The sequence below is a fragment of the Triticum urartu genome, chromosome 7 (assembly GCF_003073215.2).
Source record: "Triticum urartu cultivar G1812 chromosome 7, Tu2.1, whole genome shotgun sequence".
NCBI lineage: Eukaryota > Viridiplantae > Streptophyta > Magnoliopsida > Poales > Poaceae > Triticum > Triticum urartu.
In genome coordinates this window covers 615,361,248-615,368,776 of record NC_053028.1, presented here as the reverse complement: position 1 = coordinate 615,368,776, position 7,529 = coordinate 615,361,248, and positions in this window count along the sequence as shown.

Here is a 7,529-nt window from a genome sequence, read left to right as displayed (position 1 = left end):
AGAGTCGTTCAACTTAGATGTAATCGATGCTACTAATGTATTGCTTTTCTCTTCTGATCGTTCTGTTGCATACTTATATATTGCTTATGTATTGTCTGTGAATTGGTACTAACATTTCGTTTGGCTACTGCATAGCGATGCCGTCGTATGTCGTGTACAAGGGTAAGGTTCCCGGAGTCTACGACGACTGGGAGGAGTGTCGGAGACAGGTTCACCGATTCAGCGGTAACAGTTACAAAGGGTACACCACTAGGGCCGAGGCCGAATCTAGATACGCCCGCTATCTAGCGGGAGAGGGGAGGGAGCGCTTTAGGAACCGGATGAAGACGAGTTTCATCGTGATGATGCTCATCGTGATGACCGCAGCTCTCTTCTATGTGATGGTAGTTTAGATGATCGATATCGACTTGTAATGTGAAGACAAACTCGCTACTCGCGGTCTCGAGACTTGTAATATAATGTTCTATCTTTGTTCGGTCTTTTTAATTCGGAGACTAATATGATGAATTGTATTCGGAGACTAATATGATGAATTGTATTCGGAGACTAATCTTCTATTGTATTCGATGAATCTGTTGTTGATGTGTGCTGTCTATATTTTGTCCAATTATACATTTTGTAACCTGTGCAAAAAACAGAAAATTAAAAAAATAAAAAAAACCTAATATTCATACTAATGGCGCATCACATCACAGTGCGCCATTAGTATGCCAAAGGATACTAATGGCGCATCATTAAACAGTGCGCCATTAGTATGCCGAAGTTACTAATGGCGCATCTTGTTGTTGTGCGCCATTAGTATGCCAAAGCACCTGGGTATACATGGCCCCCTGGGAGGCATACTAATGGCGCACTGTTGTATATACTAATGGCGCATCTGAGGTGCGCCATTAGTATACCAGATACTAATGGCGCACCTGTGGTGCGCCATTAGTAAAATATACTAATGGCGTGGCACTAATGGCGCACCACTAATGCGTCATTAATGGCCAAATTAGGTGCGCCATTAGTAGGCCTTTTCTCAGTAGTGTAGTGATCAACTTACTTGCTCTGTGATTTGTGCATCGCTAGGCCATCGTGTGATGATATGCTTCAAGTGCCCGCAGTACTTGGAGACGGCCTGTTGGATGGTCTACCATCGATGGTCGAGGGACTTCCACTCACGGTTGCGGATCAACCCGTCGGAGTAGGGTGCGAAATTCTTGTGCTCATGGAACCATATGTGAATGTTTCTCCAAAAGGTTGTGCCCTTTTACTCCGTGCCATGGACCAGATAAAGGCTGGCGACCAACCATGTGTCGCACAGCAGATTGTCCTCTCGCATGTTGAATCTTTCTCCTCTACCTTCTTCTTTGGGTCGCCGGCTGTATCATTCGGATCATCGTTGTTGTCGTCGCCGTCGTCGTTGTCCTGCCCCCCCTCTGAATTCTGCTCCCTGACGGCCCAATGTTGTTGTTGATGTGTGCCATCACCGGTCTGGGTGTAGGACTGCTACTGCTGGTATTTGCCGGACTGGGTGGGATCCAAGTCTTCCACCTGCCCGTCCTCATAGCCCCCTCCTCTCCCTCGCCTCCGTCGTGGATGATATCAAGCATCTCCCTTTCCACGTTGTACGCTGGCTCCCCCACTCTCGGCATTGCAGCAAATAGCGCGCAGGCACCCATCTGCTCTCTGCCCGCCGTCCCCGCCTGAACGATCAATGCTGATGAATACTCAGAGAAGAGCGGCACCACATTAACATCGACGATGTAAGGATCCGTACCGCGGGGTTTGCGAGCTACTTGGCGATGTAGTAGTATAGAGGCTTGTAAGGCTCTAGCCATGACGCCATCTGTACAGTGGGCGCACCCGTCTGACGGCGACCGCATGACCTCGCTGACAGCCCCGTCCGCCACGCCCACAATGCCCATCGCCACCACCAGGCCCCCCGGCGGCCAGACGGTTCTTCAGGTTCTCCTCCTTTGCGGCCTTCGCTTTGACGCAGCGATTTTGCTGCGTCTTCGAGCTGATCTTTCGGGTGAGCGTGATGCTCAGATCCTCCGGCACCTCCGCCAGCTCCATCTCTGACAGGTTCTTCCGCGGATCCATGCGTCGGCGACGAAGGTAAGGAGAGGGGTGGGAGCAAAGAGCGGGAATAGGGCGGAGAGCGGCAGGGATGGAAGAAGAGAGTGGGGGATTTTGACGCGGATACACTGCGGGATACTACAAAAGCGTGGGCTCGGCCTTCCTTTTGGGCGGGCCAGGGGGCGGAGAGCGACTTTCGCGTGTCCGGATTCCCGCAACCCCCCCCCCCCCCCCCCCCCCCCCCCCCCCCCGTTTGTCTCCGGTTTACGAGGGAAATCGCGTCTGGACCGCTCCGCAGATCGATACAGGTTGGCGTTGGATGGCTCCTGCGGTCCGAACAGCTCGATCCGGACGGTTACGGAAGGTTTGCAGGTTGGCGTTGGAGATGCCCTAATATTTGGAAGCAATCTCGGCCATGAGATGAAAACACACATGATGTTTCACGGCTGGTCTAACGAATGGATCCGGCTTGCCTGCTCCCTTCCCATGCTCTCATCCGTGCTCCCACTTCATCCTACGGTTGTCTTTTTTTCTTTTTTCTTTCTTATCTAATCATACGGATGGGCACATGCGGGGGAGCAGGCAAGTCTCATCCCTAACGAATGCCACATATCAGACTTATGTTAGGAAGTCTCTCTCGGAATAACTGCGTGGGCCATGTTAGATTTAACACCAATACAGTAGGGAAATGAATTTCTGAATTCCCTACATACTTGATTTGCTTACCAAATCCTTCCTGTTATTGATATTGATTGATGGGGTAAATGACAAACCATTTGTCCTGGTATAAATACGAGAAGAGTCGGTTAGAAAGAAAAGCATCCAAATACTGTACAATGAAAGTAGATAAGTTATTAAATTTCATTTATTTTTACTCTTATGGTACCCCCGCTTCCTCAGATAGAGGAAGAAATTGTCGGGACCTTTTTTTAGCCATTGTACCATTTTACATCCAGTATCATTGTTCTAGAAAATACATTTGTTGCTTCAAAAAAAATTCATGCTGTTTGTAATACCTAGGGATTTGATCATCAAAACGTACGTGGTTTGTTGAGGTCTTTGCAATTTTTTAGTGGAAGTACTAGTTTTGATGAAATCCTTGTTTTGGGAGAAATGTTTGAAAGGAAATTCTGATGTAGTCCTTTTTGTTTTGCGAGAAATTTTTGAAATGACGAGGCGAGTTCGCAATGGATCGAATCCGGCTTGCCGCCTGCTGCACATGTAAAAAAATGCTAAGGCCCAACCAAGCCGACATTGAGCGTGGCATTCGTCACGTTCCAGGCATATGAGCCAGCCATGCCTGGGATCTGCCTCATAATGGCCCGGATTTAGGTAGAAAATGGCAATGCCTTCTCAGATCTCAGAATCCATCGCCTTAGGTCAGAATCCATCGATTTAGGCGGGAATTAGGCTGCTTGTCTGGTTTCAGACTAGATTTTAGGTCGGATGCCTCTGGCTTGTTTATGTACTGGGTAGTTTTCAGGCTTTGGGTCGTTGCTTTCTTGGTTCACTTACGTAGTAGGAGGCCTTGGGCTTTTTTTTGCATGTCTTGACGAGTACAAGCTGGTAGATTTTAATACCGACACGATACCAACTTTCTCCAAAGGGCGCAGTTGTTTGCCTCCTGCACTTTGGAACAGCTGCTGCTCATCCTTGATTTTGAACACGCGTGAATGAATTTCTGAATTCCCAACATACTTGATTTGCATAGGAAATAAAATCTTCTCCTTGTGAGGTTACATTTTGGCTGATGCATTGGGTGGGTCTATAGTATTGTGTATGTATGCATTGGGTGCTTCGTACCACTACACGCCTAAGCTAAATGGTACAAAATGCTAGGCTTTCTTTGTTGGCTGTTTTTTTATCTAGGTCAATTGGTCACTATGAATAAATCTCACAAGTGTGCCAATAAAAGAGAACACAATCAATAGTGATTTCTCTTTTTTATCTACGCCAATCTAAATTCGTGAAACTTGATACAAATGTGATATTAATAGTGATTTCTCTTTTTTACTTTGGGAAAAACCATATTATTCCAAATAATCATTATATCTCATGAAGAGTGGTGTGATCAGTCCAACCTGTGCTTCATGTAGCGCAGTGCATCCTCACGGTATCGTGACTCCCGTGCATTCAACTCAATGTCTATGCATATGTACAATAATGCAAACCATACAAATTCAATTAGATGTTACTACAACTCCGCATTTCAAAAAAATTCCATCATTACTTTCCTTAAGATGGATGGGCGCAGCAACGCGCGCCTCTTTGGTCTAGTGGAGATGTAAAACTTGGAGCGTACTAGATGGACCTGGCGAATTAGAACAAGGTCTGCATATGCATGTCTGGCCCGCTACTCCAGCAACTAGTTTAGGCTGATCACCGAATTTTAATGTATGAAGATATAAGAACCGAATGGATCTCAAGGAGAGTTGACTGCCGGGATAACAAGTGCAAGCGCGCACCCATACCAAAGTGTTGGGACAACATCATCGACTAACACATCTAGAGATTCACCTTGGACATCGTCTGAGTTACCCTCTAACTCATATTCCAAGTATTCACGGTCACAAAAAGTTAAGAACATGCATCAATTTCTATGAATCTTATGCTTGCATAATTGATACTCCTAAAAAAAACTTGATTGTATTGAACATCTCAACACTGCAAATGCGGGCTATTTACCAACCGAAACATGAGGGTGTGAGGGCTCTTAACTGCCACAGAAGTATCTCACCAACTGAATAGTCATGTGAATGCACCGTAGAAAAGATACTCTATCACGTTACTTTTTTTGTTCATCTCTACACATTCCTCTATGCTAAGTATGTTGACTTCTAGTGATGCGTGCCTCTTCCCCACAAACAGTCGTTGTGAACTAATTAACAGGTGGTTGTAGTCCGTGGTGCAGTCGCATATTCTTCAGCTTAACAGGTCGTATAGGTGGGCACACCTTAATCCATGACACCCTCAGACACCTCTTCCTCGGTTCAAGTCTCTGTGTGTGTGTGTGTGTGTGTGTGTGTGTGTGTGGAATAGTAGGTAAGGTCGTTTTGGATCTTGACCAGTCGATGGAGCTTGTAGCCCTACTTGGTTCTGAATTTAGGTTGTTGTGATGGAGTAACTAGTGTTGTGATCCGTTGTTGATAATCTTCTAAGTCAGTGTGGTCCATATGTAGGATTTAGGTTGTTGTGATTTTGCTATAAAATCTAGTGCATAGTGTTCCTATGCATCCCTTGTTGGGGAACGTAGTAATTTCAAAAAAAAATCTACGCACACGCAAGATCATGGTGATGCATAGAAACGAGAGAGGAGAGTATGTCTACGTACCCTCGTAGACCGAAAGCGGAAGCGTTTATCAACGCGGTTGATGTAGTCGTACACCTTCACGATCCGCCCCGATCAAGTACCGAACGTACGACACCTCCGCGTTCAGCACACGTTCAGCTCGATGACGTCCTCGCCTTCTCGATCCAGCAAGAGGGGCGAAGTAGTAGATGAGTTTCGACAGCACGACGGCGTGGTGACGGTGTTGGTGAAGAACAATCTCCGCAGGGCTTCGCCTAAGCACTACGAAAACTATTACAGAGGATAAACTAGAGGGGACGGAGTAGCCGGCACACGGCTTGGTGTTTCTTGATGTGTCTTGGGTGCTAGCCCTACCCCTCTATTTATATGTTGAGCCTTGGGGTCGAAACTTGGAGTAAAAGTCTCCACAAAGTCGGTTTCACCCGAAAGGCAACAGTCCCTCTCGGACTCCAGGGCCAGACGTCAGGATTCCCGGCGTCTGGACCCAGACGCCAGGGACCCTGGCGTCTGGCCCCTGGACTCCGCAAAACTTCCTTTTGCGCTTTCCAAAAACCTTGTGGGCTTTCCCGTTTGGCCCAAATAAAGTGTTCTCATACCCAAACATTTCGGGAAACATCCGGAACCCCTTCCGGTGAATTCCGGAACCCTTCCGGTGACCAAACACTATTATCTCATATATCAAACTTTATCTCCGGACCATTCTGGAGTTCCTCGTCATGTCCGTGATCTTATCTGGAACTCTAAACAACATTCGGTTACCAACATACATAACTCATAAATACTATATCGTCAACGAACGTTAAGCGTGCGGACCCTACGGGTTCGAGAACTATGTAGACATGACCGAGACACTTCTCTGGTCAATAACCAATAGCAGAACCTGGATGCCCATATTGGCTCCTACATATTCTGCGAAGATCTTTATCGGTCGAACCGCATAACAACATACGTTGTTCCCTTTGTCATCGGTATGTTACTTGCCCGAGATTTGATCGTCGGTATCTCAATACCTAGTTCAATCTCGTTACCGACAAGTCTCTTTACTCGTTCCGTAATGCATCATCCCGCAACTAACTCATTAGTTACATTGCTTGTAAGGCTTAGAGTGACGTGCATTACCGAGAGGGCCCAGAGATACCTCTCCGACAATCGGAGTGACAAATCCTAATCTCGATCTATGCCAACTCAACAAGTACAATCAGAGACACCTGTAGAGCACCTTTATAATCACCCAGTTATGTTGTGACATTTGGTAGCACACAAAGTGTTCCTCCGGTATTCGGGAGTTGCATAATCTCATAGGCATAGGAACATGTATAAGTCATGAAGAAAGCAATAGCAGTAAACTAAAACGATCAAGTGCTAAGCTAACGGAATGGGTCAAGTCAATCACATCATTCTCCTAATGATATGATCCCGTTTATCAAATGACAACTCATGTCTATGGTTAGGAAACATAACCATCTTTGATCAACGAGCTAGTCAAGTAGAGGCATTCTAGTGACACTCTGTTGGTCTATGTATCCACACATGTATCATGTTTCCGGTTAATACAATTCTAGCATGAATAATAAACATTTATCATGATATAAGGAAATAAATAATAACTTTATTATTGCCTCTTGATACGTCCATTTTGCATCATGCTTTTATATCGATATTTATTGCATTATGGGCTGTTATTTCACATTATGTCACAATACTTATGGCTATTCTCTCTTATTTTACAAGGTTTACATAAGGAGGGAGAATGCCGGCAGCTGGAATTCTGGGCTAGAAAAGGAGCAAATATTAGAGACCTATTCTGCACAACTCCAAAAGTCCTGAAACTCCACGGAACACCTTATAATAAATAATGAAAAATCCTCGCCAAAGATGAAGACCAGGGGGCCCACACCCTGTCCACGAGGGTGGGGGCGCCCCCCTAGGGCACCCCCTACCTCGTGGGCCCCCTGGTGGCTCTCCGATGACCATCTTCTGCTATATGAAGTCTTTCGTCGAGAAAAAAATAAGAAGCAACTTTTCAGGACGAAACTCCGCCGCCACGCGGCGGAACCTTGGCGGATCCAATCTAGAGCTCCGGCAGAGCTGTTCTGCCGGGGAAACTTCCCTCCTGGAGGGGAAATCATCGCCATCGTCATCACCAACGCTCCTC